Raw genomic sequence first — 15,004 nt, forward strand, 5'->3', positions numbered from 1 at the left:
GAATAGGGTAAAGAGTAAAGACACACTTGGGTTAAGAATGACCATGGGATTGCACCTAGAAAGTTACCATCTGAGGCACAAGTCCCGGCCAGCTTGTTCATGGAAGACCAGCAGTCAGCCATGCATAGCAACCTCCCTTCTACATACCTCAATGCGGTCAAAGAGAAAGGCAAAGGCCTGTACAGTTAGGCACCAATGATGTCACTACTCATTTCTGTGGTTGAGTGAATTGGAGCAACATGAAATAAAGTGTCTTGCTCAAGAACAACACACAACTCTTTCCAAGAATCAAACTCATTACCTCATGGTTGTGAGACCAACACTCTAACCATGCACCTTCACACACATACACATATATATGTATGCGTGTGTGTGTGTATATGTATATATATGTATATGTATATATACATATATGTATGTATGTTTATATATATATATATGTATATATATATGCATATATACATATATATATATGTATATTTATATATATATATATTTACACATATTTATATGTATGTATATTTGCATATATATGTATGTAAGTATTTATATATATATATATATATCTATATATATATATATATATATATATGTATGTATGTATGTATGTATGTTTATATATATGTATATATAAAAATTATGGTTATGTGTGTGTGCATATATATCAAAAACAAGACTTGAGTTTACAAAATATTTTGATTATGAAACAAAATATTTTATGAAGAAATTCTGTTTTTACTCAGTATAAGTACCCTGTGACCTATTCAGCTATAAAGTCTAACCAAATGTAACCTATATATTACAAGTCTTCTTCACAGTTTCCCTTTGGATGCACAGGAATAAACATGGAGAGTTCTAATTGCTGATTATCTGTCATACAAACTAAAATTAAATCATGCTATGTAACTATATATACATACATACATACATACATATATATATATAATATATATATATATGTGTGTGTGTGTGGTGTGTGTGTGTGTGTGAGTGTTTGTGAGTGTATGTGCTTGTGTCTCTTTACTCTTTTACTTGTTTCCGTCATTTGACTGCAGCCATGCTGGAGCAGTGCCTTTTTTAATTGAGCAAATCGACCCCAAGTCTTATTCTTTGTAAGCCTTGTACTTATTCTATCAGTCTCTTTTGCCGAACCAGTAAGTTACGGGTACGTAAACACACCAGCATCGGTTGTCAAGCGATGTTGGGGGACAAACACACACACATATATATATATACGATGGGCTTCTTTTCAGTTTCCGTCTACCAAATCTACTCACAAGGCTTTGGTCGGCCTGAGGCTATAGTAGAAGACACTTGCCCACGGTGCTACGCAGTGGGAAGGAACCCGGAACCATGTGGTTGGCAAGCAAGCTACTTACCACACAGCCACTCCTGCGCCTATGTGTAAGAGCACATGTACGCTTGCAGAAAGAGGGAGAGAGAGAGAGAGAGTAAGCAAATACACTGCTGAGCTGAGTTGACATGCTGAATCAGTGAGATGCTTTTCAGTCTTGATTACAACCAGCTCAATTCAATTATGTCCCTAATTCTTTTAAGACAGACATCATCATCATTACTAAGGCTTATTTAATTATTTTTCCCAAGAGAAAAATATTTGCTGAATCAATATATATGTACTTAATGACGTTTAATATTGATTTCTAACATAGGTACAAAGCCTCAAATTCTGAGAGAAAGGCATAGTTGATTTAATTGATTCTAGCACTTGGTTGGCACTTATTTTATTGATTTTGGAAAGATGAAAAGCAATGTCGATCCCAAGATTTAAGCATAGAATGTGCAAAAAAGACATAACCAAATACTGCAAGGCATTAATTTGACATTCTACTGATTCTGCCAATCAACTTGGCCACAGTAGAATAATTCTTTTCAGTAAAAATCTGAAAAGAATTGTTGTACTCCTACACTGGCTTGACAGAAATTCATTTAAAAAGTTATCATACCAACACATGAGTTCTTTATCAAATGCTGTTACAAAGAAAATAGAATTTTGCTTCTGAGGCATATCTCCTAAAAGAAAGATAAGTGTAAATCTACAAATATTACATGGTTTGTATTGGACAAAACTCTCTGTTTAGTAATGATTCGAAATTATGCAATTTATTTTTGATAAGAAATATCACATCATAAACCACTCACCCTGTCCAACCCTCTGAACCGCATCACTTCCATTTATTTCCTGTTACTTTGGAATAACAGAGGATATTCTCTGACACACTTTCATCACCATCTCTTTCTTTTCCAACTGGGGTAGCCATATATCTTGTCTAAAGCCAGACATCTTTTTCTGTCCCTCTATCATAATCTAACCTTTCATCACCTGACACAAATCTGCCTCCAGCAGTACAGGTCCCTCTCCTCAGTTGAGGGATCTTTGTCTGGCAAGTTACTTGGTGACCCAACTGATGCTGATGCCAATAATAATAATAATAATAATAATAATAATAATAGCCCTGATGCGATATCAGGCAGTGGCTCTCATGGCTTCTGATCTTAACTGATTGGAAGTGTTATCAAGTACATTATTTTGTCTTGGTATAAAAGATGGGCTACAGCAAATATTCTGCTCAATACCACAGATTTGCTTGTCAGTTTTTTTGGCCTTAACCAGTTGACCATGTCCCTTAGTGGTTGATGATATGTGCATCTCTGATCACGAGCAGAAGTAGTGGGGGAGCATCATAGCCATGTGTTGAGAGGGATTCTTTGGGGTTTGAATAATTCACCCCTGGAAACATGGGTGTTTCGTTCAACACCTTTAAACAACCCTTATTCAGGAACCTTTTGAGAGGGATGGGTTACTGGACCAGAAGAAAATTCTAACTGGGCCCCACCCGCAAGGTCATGTGCTGTTTATCTTGATATGAGATCACCATGTCATGCACACATGGTTATGATGCATGTGCCTAGTGTACCCTTATCAGACGAGTAGTCATGATGGGTATACTGGGCTTCGTATATTTTACCCCAGTGTCACTTTAATGGCATGCACTGCTCTCTCACTCAATAACAATAATGATAATAATAAAAATGATAATCATGATTATAATATACATCTACATATATATGAAGAGAAGAACTTTAAATTGTTTTACTTCAGCCATTGTCAAAGTTTGGGAAATAAGATTTCTTGTACAGTTGTGTTATATTTACCTTTGCAAAATGACATTATATTCCAATATCACTGAACTTCCCACACACACAAAAAAACTTGCACTCAGGTATGCCAGCATTTGAACACACATGTAGCATATACATACACCAAGAAATACACATAGCTCATGTTTTATTTTTTAATATATTTCAGCTTTTATATATATTTATTTACTTTTTATGTAATTTCTAAAAAGAGTAATCCAGAGAATTCTTCACAATAGAAAAAAATGGAAATTGTATTCTCTATATTAGGATACACACATACACACACACACATGCATATATAGTTATTATGTGTACATATACACACTCATACACACAGATAGACATTTATGTAAACATTTTATGTATATGTATGTGTTAATATGTATGTGCATATATATGTATATGCATATATCTACATATAAGTATATATGTATGTATGTATATATCTATCTATATATATATATATATATATATACGTACATATCTATGCACATATATAAACATGTATATAAAGCATAAACCTGCATATATGTGTGTTTGTGTATGTATATATATATATATATATATACACACTTATATATAGATAATGCATAAACATCCATGTATATATATATGTATATAAAATGCATAAATATGCATTTATATATATATATATATATAATGTATACATATGCATATATATGTGTATATATATATAATGTATATATATGCATATATATGTGTGTGTGTGTGTGTATATATATATATAATGCATAAATATGCATATATACATATATATGTGGTTCATATGCATATATGCAGATATCTATATATATGTGTATAAATGTATAGAGAGTAAGAGAGAGAAGGAAAGACAGACAGAGAGAGAGAGCTATATACTGTGAAAGATTTGAATGATTGTATATTATACAATCACACAAAAACACAAACACACACAAGATCAAATCATGCATAAATATATACCTGCATATGTATATGTATGTACATGTGTGTATATGTTGTTGAAGAAACCTTCATTATTCTCACACTGTGATACTAGTTTTTCACATCCCAGCAATATTATCCATTTTTCTTCTCAATATTAATTCTTTTTAATATTCTACATATGTCTAAAATTGAACTCTATGGAACAATAACACACATAAGCATGCACTCACAGAAACAGAGAAACAGATGCACTCAGACACACACACACATACAAAACATACAAGCATGTACACACATGCAAACACATGAGTATACATACAGAAGCATGTGCATGTAGAAATATACGTACGTTACAAATATGCACACAGCTAAATAAGTGTGTAAATATATGTGCTAATATAATCTTACAATATTTCGAAGATACTGAGATGGCAGAAATGTATGTAATTTATATATATATATATATTTTTTTAACTTACTATAGTTAGATTTACTGTTAAATCATCTTAACTTAGTTATCGAGTAGAGATAAAAATAGGCTTTAAAATACAGAAAAAGCATTTATCTCATTCCTAAATTAGGAAGAAAGATTGATAAGTGCTTTGTAGTAGGACACGGTTAACTGGTCAAGCAATTTGATATGTATTTTGAATGCCGCCAATTCGTCTTTTCTTTCCCATAATCATTTCTCAGAAATTTTTTTACATTAATATCAGAGCAGATAATTCATAATTTTGATTCAAAGATTTATTCTCATTACAAATGTAGCACCAAGATAGGATACTTCACTATGTTGCACACAAATAAGATAACCTATCCTGCTAGCACTAAGTGACTGGTGAATTATTTTGGTCAGGATATGAAAGTACAGTTAAAATAACAGGAAGAACTTCCTACGTCTCATTGGCAGAATCTTTCAATCAAAAATCTAGTTCTGCTTATTTTTGGTTTACTGTACTCTAAATGCAAATTCTGCTCTGGTCAACTTTGATATTTGTTTTTGTAGTATCTTTTCAGGTTTCGGATCCGAGTGAGAGTCATGTCCAGGATAATGGATTGACAGTATTGTTAGGATGTTAGATTAGATGTCTAGCTTGCATGGATTTTAGATCTATATGTACTAAGTTCAAATTCTACCCCTGTACAGATGCTCTGTGCCAACCATTTTACCATGAGAGCACTCCTGTCTAAGCAGCAATTGAGCAGCATGGTTGGTTAGATCTACAAGTAGAGAGAAGTTGGCTGGGGCCAGCTGAGATTTGACCCAACTATGGAATAATAATAACTAATTGTAATGAAATGGAAATTTAAGGAGATTGAATGATAGATATACTATTAGAGTAATTGATAATACAGTTGCATGACAGATGCATGATCCAAGTCCCAACTGTATATATGTGATAGTTTCATGGCTCAAGTCCCAACAGTACACCTGTTACTGACAAGTAAATAGGTTATGGCTCAACTCCAAGGAGTAAACCTTTCACCAACAAGTGAATAATCATGGCTCAATTCTCAATAGTAAACTTTTCACTGACAAGTGATAGGTTGATGGCTCAAGCCCTGTCAGTAAACCTGTTACTCTTTCCAGTTTCAAATTCCTGCTTACTATATCTAATATAATTTATACAACAAGCAGATTTAGAGGAAGGAAATGACACACCTGTTCCTTTTGTTGTTTTAATATCTTTTAGACAAGTAAGTTGTAAACATTCTGATATCAAACATTTCCAGAGTTAATTCTTGACCTATGATCAAAGATATTCAGCCAATATGCTCATCCTATTTGTAAAGTAAGACTACATTAAACACTTTTTGTCTCTAAAGATGGTAGTGTATATTCTGAGAGGAATTTGGTTGCTATTCATTGACAAGTTGATTACATCAACCTCAGTGCCTGAATGGTACTTATTTTATCAACCTCTAAAGGATGAAAGACAAAGTTGACCTCAATGGAATTTGAGCTCAAAACATAAAGAACTAGAAGAAGTGTTGTTAAGTATTTTGTCCAACATACTAACAATTCTGACAGCTTCCCAGATGAATAATAATAATAATAATAATAATAATAATTTACTAAGAATTTCGCTCGGCAAGCTAATGATTCTGCCAGCTTGCCACTTTAATAATGATTAATAATAGTAATCCTTTTTACTGGAAGCACAAGGCCTCGAATTTGGGGGAGAGGGATAGTCAATTACATCGACCCCCAGTACTCAAATGGCACTTAATTTATTGACTCTGAAAGGATGAAAGGCAAAGTCGACCCTGATGGAATTTGGACTCAGAACAGAAAAAATACCACTAAGCATTTCACCCAGCATGCTAACGATTCTGCCAGCTGGCTGCTTTGATGATGATGATGATAATAATAATAATAATAATAATAATAATTTCAAATTATGGCACAAGGCCAGCAATTTTAGTGGGAGGGGGTGTCAGTCGATGATATCAACCCCAATGCTTAACTTGTACTTATTTAATTGACCCGAAAAGGAATCAAAGGGTAAGATGATCTTGCAGCACAAGACCTCAGAATATAAATCTGGAAGGAATGTCATGGAACATTATGTCTGACATGCTAACGATTCTGCCAGCTTGCCACCTTAATAATGATAATGTAATCGATGAACCCCTTCCCCCAAATTTCAGGCCTCGTACCTATAATAGAAAGGTTTATTATTATTATTATTATTATTATTATTATTATTATTATTTTAGCATTCTCAGTGAAATGCAGAATCTTTGGTACACCAGATGAAATGCTTAGCAGCCCTTTCATCTGTTTTTATGTCCTGATTATAAATTCTGCCAAAGTCTACTTTGCCTTTCATCCTTTTAGAGCCAATGAAATAAGTACCAGCTGAGAGTTGATGTCATTAACTCCCCCAAAATTTCAGGCCTTGTACCTATACAAGAAAGGGTTATTAGTATTATTATTATTATTATTATTATTATTAAAATTATTACATGCTATTCTGTTTAGTGGGCATGTCATCATGAGGTTTTGTAACAAGATTCCTCGAATTTCAAGAATCTTTCTTAAGACTCTGGCAGAATAAAGAATTACTCTTTGCTGCAAGTTAACAATATGACCCCCAATTCCAATATCCTTCAGTTTCCTAGGTAAAGTTTGGGTGTTGTGTAAAGTCCACCATTTACCATAGGTATATTTGACATCTTGGTCTTCCACAATCTCTTCATCTATTTGACTCGGTTCCAGCATTTCTCAATTTCTTTCATATCCATTCTATTATCATAGAGTATTGTAAAGCCTATGGGGCTTTTTTTTCTGTCTTTTTGACTTTAATCATATATGGTCTCCTTGCTTCAATATTATGAATATATAATTAAGGTGGTGAGTGAGCTGGCAGAATCGTTAGTGGCATTTCATCCATCTTTACCCTCTATGTTCAAATTCCACCAAAGTCAATTTTGCCTTTTACCCTTTCGGGGTCAATAAAATAAGTACCAGTTAAGCACTGGGGTTGATGTAATTGACTTACTCCCTCCCCTCGGAATTGCTGGGCTTGTGCTAAAATTTGAAATCAGTATTATTGATATCACAATGAAGATGATAATGATGATGGAGCAGCGTTAGAGGCCTGCAATTGCCATGGGCCTTACTCCTTCCTTGAAGCTCAGCTAATAAAAATAAAGTAAAAAAGAAACAATAACAACAACCATGGAACAAGGATACTACATTGATAAATCTAAACTATGGAAGGCTGGAATGATAGAATTATGCCTAGTCTAAGAGGCCACCATAATAACCATCGGTAATACAAGCGAAATCCATTGACCTGTCAGGCAACAGTTCGTAGTTCTTACACTTGAAAAACTAATAATATCCCTTCACGACAAAAGATTCCTCTGGCTTCAATTATCTGGGCTCTCTGTTAGCAATGCCAAAGAAAATATTCATTCATGTAGCAATTTCCCCCCAAACCTTCCAGAAGATTAGTTGCTTGACATAGGGAGCCGCTAATGGATATCTGATATTGCTTTACGATGTCATTTGGGGAATTTGTTTCAGAATAAAAGAAAAACAGAGAAGGAAAAAATGGTAAAGAAAAGAGAAATAAAAATCCAAATCTGCTTCAATACACTCACAAATTATGTCATTCCTCTTGCTCTCCACTCTCTTCCTCTTGCTCTCCACACTCTTCCTCTAGCCCTTTCTCTCTCTATATCTCTCTCTCTCCTCTTCTATCCTCTTGTTATTTTCATATAGCTGTCTGTCAGTTCCTCTCATACAAAATTCACCTGTCTCTTTCCTTTTCTAAATTCTATCTCAGTGTCTCAATCTGTCTGTCTGTCTGTCTGTTTGTCTGCCACTCTTCTTTTATAATCTCTGCCTTTATGTCCGTCTGTCTGTCGGTCCCTCTCATACACGGATTCACCCGTGTTATTTTTCGAACTCTGTCAGTCTTGCTGTCACACACTCTCTCTCTCACACTATCATACAAACATCCCTCTTTCCATCTCTCTCTCTCTTTCTTTCTCTCTCTCTTTCTCTTTCTCTCCCTTTCTCTTGTGAATCACACCCTATATGTCTATCACTCCTTTTCCCTGATACACACATACACAGATGTAAATACATAAAATTTCCCAAATTCCACTGAGAGGGTTGTATATATATATATATATATTATATATATATATATATATATATAGATAAATAGATAGATATACCAGTAAATGTAAATATAGGTATTACAAACCTGACAATCAGTAGCCATATTGGAAAGATGTTGGGATCACATCGACAAAGTACCATCTTGCTCAGATCTAAGATCCGTTGAAGTAAGTTATAGAATTATTCAGAATCCTTTGAAAAGAAGGGGAAAGAAAAAAAAAAGATATGAAAATAACATGAATAAATAAATAAATAAGAAAATTAAATTAAATTAAATTGAAAAAAAACATACAAAAAATAAAATAGAAATTTGCTCCCTTATTTAAAAAATTGCAATAAAAAAATAAACAACACAGAGAAACGGTAAAGTTGGTGGCATTTACTTTCCTCGGCTCTTGAAACCCCTTCCATCTTTACCTACCCCTAACCCACCCATGACATTTTGCATTGTTGTTGTTACTGCTGCAGATGTTGTTGTAGTTGTTGTTGCCAATGCAGCTTTTAATGGTAATTGGTTGTGGTAGTGGTGGTAGTGGTGGTAATGGTAATGATGAAGCAGGGGAGTAGGAGAAGAGGGATGAGGTAAAACAAGATGAAGGCAAATGATGGTAGCAGTGGTGGTGGTGGTTGTGAAAGAGGCGGAAGAATAAGAAAGCGGTGGGGGGGAGGGGGGGTTGAAAACGGGGGGGGGGGCGAAAAGAAAGCAGAGAACAGGGTTGTCAAAAATATGCGGAATGTCAGACTCTGCCCCCCGACCCCTTCCCCCTGCCTCCCTCTCCCCACTCATCCACCGCCATCACCATCACCATCGCCACCTGAGAAAGAGAGTATATGCAAGCATCTCATCACACAGTGTTCAGTGTTTAGTTCCCAAGAAGTCAAAACAATGCAATTTAAGAAGAAAAAAAATAATAATAATAAATATGAAACAAGTAACATGGTTCCCCACCCCCATCATTCGCTCTCTCTCTCTCTCTCTCTTTCTCCTCTTCTAGGTGCAATCGACGCAGTAGGGATGCCGTTCCTAACGGAAGTGTGCAGCAAGACTAAGATTATTTTATGCCTTTGCAGCAGCTAATTCTGCAACTGTTATTTCCGGAATTGTACTTGATTTCTTGGGAAAGCTTATTGATTTTCTTTTTTTTGGTTCCTCTTCAGAAAATCAGGACAACCTGCAGCCAATCCAGTTTATAGCATCTCAACCAGATGTTGCTGGCATTCGATAACTTTTACGCTCATTCTTCCATTATGACTCCACTCTAATGAAATATATAAGTACTTTTGTGCATTTAAGGGGAGAACGCTCAAGTAGCGAATGCACACTTTCTGAATTGATACAAGATGCATACAGGCACACATTCACAGCTTCTGATAGATTCATATATATATATATATATATATATATGTTGTTTTGTTTGTGTTCATATATATATATATTACACACACATATATACATTTAAATATATATATATGTTGTTATGTTTGTGTTCATATATATATATATATATATATTTACATACACACACACATAGAGAAACATGTACTATGCATGTTTCTACATGTTCAGTTATATTTATAATTATATCTACGTGTACGTGTCTAAATCTATATTTGCTCCTCAATCACACATGTATGTATATGATATATATATGTGTGTGTGTGTGTGTGTATTTCTATATATATGGAGAGAGAGAGAGGTGGTCAAACAAGTGTTATAAGACAAAGAAAGGAGCAATCATTATCTAAATAGATTGAAATCTGTTGGGAGTCATTTGCAATGCTGTCAAACTATGAAGATTTTAGACTCAGAAGACATGTTCATTTGATTCAAACCTATATGATTTTTTTGCTAGCATTTATCTGAAGTATGGAGTAACATGCTTTGACTTATTCCAAGCTGTAATTTCATAAAGATACACACACACACACACATTTATATATAATAAATGCAGGATTTAAACATTAGCTATTATAAGTTTCATGTTCAGATAGTACAGTAGTCAGACAAGCTGTCTTCATGTGCTGTGAACTATCCTGCAATTGTTCAAGCTCAAAACGAAACATGGCATGTTATACAAGTTCATCTAATTACTGAAGTATCTGAGTATGAAGCTTATAGTAGCCCACATTTAAATCCTGTGTTTATTAAATATTTATTTCTAATTGGATGGAACCCTTTTTTTGCTGAACCCACAAATAATGAAACTGAACAATATATACAGATGTTGCATGAACTCTGAAGATGATGGCATTTGTAAAGGTCATTCACCTTTTCAAATCACTCGACTGGTTGAGTAAATGGAACTATGAATGCACCTAAAATGCATGTCAGAAACAGCTGTAAGTCTATTACATACAAATAAATAAACGTGTAAAATCCATAATTTATGCTTTTCTTTGTATATCACTCTGTGAAAACATACCATGTTAACTTGGTAATGGAACCGTGTATTTACAGAGTCAACTGGTGATGGACTTCAACTTCAGATCTTGCCTTTGGACCACCTGGAGTTCTGTACCAATCAGAAGACTTTTGTTAGTCTGATGTATTTGCATCAGCAGAGAGCTTAAGGAGTATTTTGCCCAGATTACTAATCCCTTAGTAATTCTTTACACACACACACACACACACATACACACACACACACACACACACACACACATACACAAACACACACATGAAAAGGTTGAACACATGCTAACCTGGAAACAGCCATAAGACTCTATTTATTGGATTCATTTGGGACTTCCTTTTTGGATTATTGCGAACTCTTATCTCATCAGCTTGGACATCTTAATTTATCTGTATGCATTTATGCAATTACTTATCCGACTTTGATTTGGGCCAAAAATGACACTATTACATGTATATATATGTTTTTGTATGTTATATGTTTGCATGCTTATAATGGCTTATATATGCCCTCTGTGTTTAGATATGTGTCGGCTTTGATGAGGAGTATTATTGACCTTGGAGCCTGTGTCTTTCAAATTAATACTTTAATGTAATCCCCCAATAAATCGAGGCCTATGCTATTACTTCTTGAATAGAGTATATATATATGATTGAAAAGAAAGTGTTGTCCCATTTTTGACATCATTTTGAGGCTACTTATTCCAAAACTTTTGGTAAAATTTTTACATCCTACTCTTTGCCTTCTATCAGTCATTGCATGTTTTATGGAACCTAAAGGGTTCTCTCCAACAACGAAAGCGGCAAGAAATATTTGTTGCATCTATGGAAATGAAGGTTGAAGTGTCCAGAAATGCCAACAATGGTTTGTCCGGTTTTGCTCAGGAAATTTTTCTCTTGCAGATCCCCCTTTGATTTGGACAATCAAGTTCTGTCGACACTGGACTTCCAAGGCAATCTGCATGAAAACTAGCAAAACAGATCAAATCAAGTCACATTTTAATCATAAGGTACTTTCATGAACAAGAAAAAGTGACTAAATTTGCTGAGTGGGTCCCCTATCATCTAGGCGCTTTGCATCTTAACCAAAGTGTTGCCCTCAGCTCATCACTGAAACCTAGACTTGCTACTCAACCTTTCCAAGACAGTGTCTTCCCATATAAAGACAAGTGAGTTCTCTATAACTATATTCAATGAAAATAAGGGTTAGCATGCAATAAAAAAAAAAACAGAGCACATCCTCAAATCAGGACAACACCCCAAGATCAAGTTAATTTCTGTGTTCAGTGAGATATGAAGTGTGTCATCTATAATGGAATATTGGAATGGAATGAAAGAATAATTGCAGAGAAGTATTGTCATAAATTGACATCATGTGATTGTTTTAATGAAGCATCACCATCATTACAAGCAATGTTCTTTGTTTCCAGTCTTCCATGGTCATAAAGAAATATTACCTCACCTGGAATTAGGTGAAGCCTGGCAATGGGAAGGGCATTTGGCCATAGAAAATCTGCCCTAAATTGTGTCTCAATCACACAACATAGAAAATGGTCATTCAATGTTTATTGATTACATGCACCTACACATATATGAAAAAAAGAGAGAGGAAGAGAGAGAGAGATGTACTCACAAACACACATGTATATTATATATATATATATTATATATATATATATATATATATATATACATATACACAACTTCACATACACATATTCATTCACACACAACCACACAGTTTTTGATTTCCTAGTCTAATGTTTATGACCTCTTTCACTCACATTCAAATACACACACACACATGTACGTACGTATGTATGTATGTATATATGTAGGTATGTACATGTGGGAGTGAGAGAAAAAAAGAACACAATCATTAGACAAGTAAATCAAAAATTCAAAAGAACTTGATGCTAATTACAGACGGTACAGTATTTATTTACATTTTCATTAAAAAATGCAATTTGTTTCAGCTATTAAAAATGCTCTTCAGAGAATTGCAGAAGGAATATTTGAACCCATCACATATATCTATAGATACATTCTAGGATTCCTGCAAAATTACCAGATTAACTAAATAAGTAAAAAATAAAGGAATGGCAAAAAATATCTCTAGCGAACACCATATATTAATGCCAATATGGGATGGGGAAATGATCTATATGGAGAAATATTGTAGAACATATATAACTATAAGGGGTGGAGTTAATTGAATAAAGAAATATATAAAAACAGTAAATTCAATCATATCACAAAAAAATGTTTTGGGAAAAATGCAACGTCAATAAGTGAGGTGTTTAAATTAGGGATATTACAGGAAAAAAGGGAAATAACCATTGCAAGAATTCATAGATTCGGAGATAAAAGGGAGACAGTGATGTAAAATAAGGGAAAAAATAAAGAAATTAATGAAGGATCAAAGAGGTACACAGACATGCATGTATATGTGTGTATACATATGCACACACATATATGTATGTATATGTGTGTGTATATATTTACGCACATATTTGCATGCACAAATATGTATATGTGTGTGTGTGTGTGTGTGTATATATATACACATACACACACACACACACAGACACACATATATATATATAAGAAAATATACATATGCATACAAGCATAAGAATGCATGTATACACTTAGGCACAAACCAGGCAATTAAAAGCTAATTATCACACACTTGCATATGTACAACAACAGCCAACCTTATTAGCGCATCCATACTTAATAACATCCATAATTTATATAAGAAAAAAAATGCTTACAGGAAATATATATGTCCAAAAACATCAAGTCCTAATTACTTATGCATAAAATCAAACTCTAAATGATAATGATGAAAGATAACTGTAATATAAAGTGTTACATTATTTCACTTCATTTCCTATTAAAGATATTTCAAATCATAACATCCATCTGAAATTGTTTAAAATGTAATAGTTAAATTTTAAACTGGTTGACACTTTAAATTCCGTTAAAGTACTTCATAATATTAAAACAACAGGAGGAAAAGTCCCGTACAAATGAGATGATATGAAACTTACTGTCAGCTATAATTCGATATATATATATGTGTGTGTTTGAAAAAGAGAGAGAGGGAGAAAGAAAGAGAGAGAGAGAGAGAGAGAGGAGAGAGAGAGAGGACATACAGTCTAGTGGTTATGGTGTTACACTCTTGATAGCAAGATAATAGGTTCAATTCCTGGACTGGGTGCTGCATTATATTTCTACTTTTGCTTCAGGCTGATCAATGGCTTGTAAGTGAACCTGGTTGATGGAAACTGTGAGGAAACTTGTGTGTGTGTGTGTGTGTGTTTGCAGTTATGCCTGACTCCCACAACAGCTTGATATTCCTGCAACCTAGTGGTTTGGCAAAAGACATTGATAAACTTATTACCAGACTTAGAATAAATATGAGGGTCAATTTGTTTGACTAAAACCTTTTAAGGTAGTGCCCCAACATGGCTTTAGTATAATGAATGAAACACATAAAAAATAGAGATGCATCAACGTTAGAGTAAAATGAAAGACAGAAGCTTTGGGTAAACAGATCGGGTGATTAGTGGAATTGGGAAAGTCAGAAATACTTATTGAAATCATGAATAGAGATGGAGAGTAAGATACAGGTTAAGTGTTGGTTATGCAGATCCTCAGTGTGAGGATGTAACATGAGAAGAAGTGGTGGCCACAAAGAGATTGTCTGACATATTCATTCCTGAGTAAGCATGAAAGAATTACTAAATAAATTAGATTAGGTAAAAAAAAAAGTAAAAAGAAGTAACAGATGAATTTAGCAATAAAAAAAATGGAAATTACACGAACGTATATAAACAAGAGATACAAATATTACA

General features: G+C 34.1%; 1 protein-coding gene across 2 annotated transcripts in view; it reads right to left on the reverse strand.

Annotated features, from left to right (window-relative positions):
* Positions 1–15,004, reverse strand: part of LOC115218757 (putative protocadherin beta-18) — a 406,105-nt gene that overhangs the window by 122,038 nt on the left and 269,063 nt on the right. For both annotated transcript variants that reach the window (XM_036508570.1, XM_029788671.2), the window contains one exon: positions 8,814–8,920. The gene's annotated coding sequence lies outside the window, so the exon portion shown is untranslated. The remainder of the gene's footprint in view (positions 1–8,813; positions 8,921–15,004) is intronic.

The sequence above is a fragment of the Octopus sinensis genome, linkage group LG14 (assembly GCF_006345805.1).
Source record: "Octopus sinensis linkage group LG14, ASM634580v1, whole genome shotgun sequence".
NCBI lineage: Eukaryota > Metazoa > Mollusca > Cephalopoda > Octopoda > Octopodidae > Octopus > Octopus sinensis.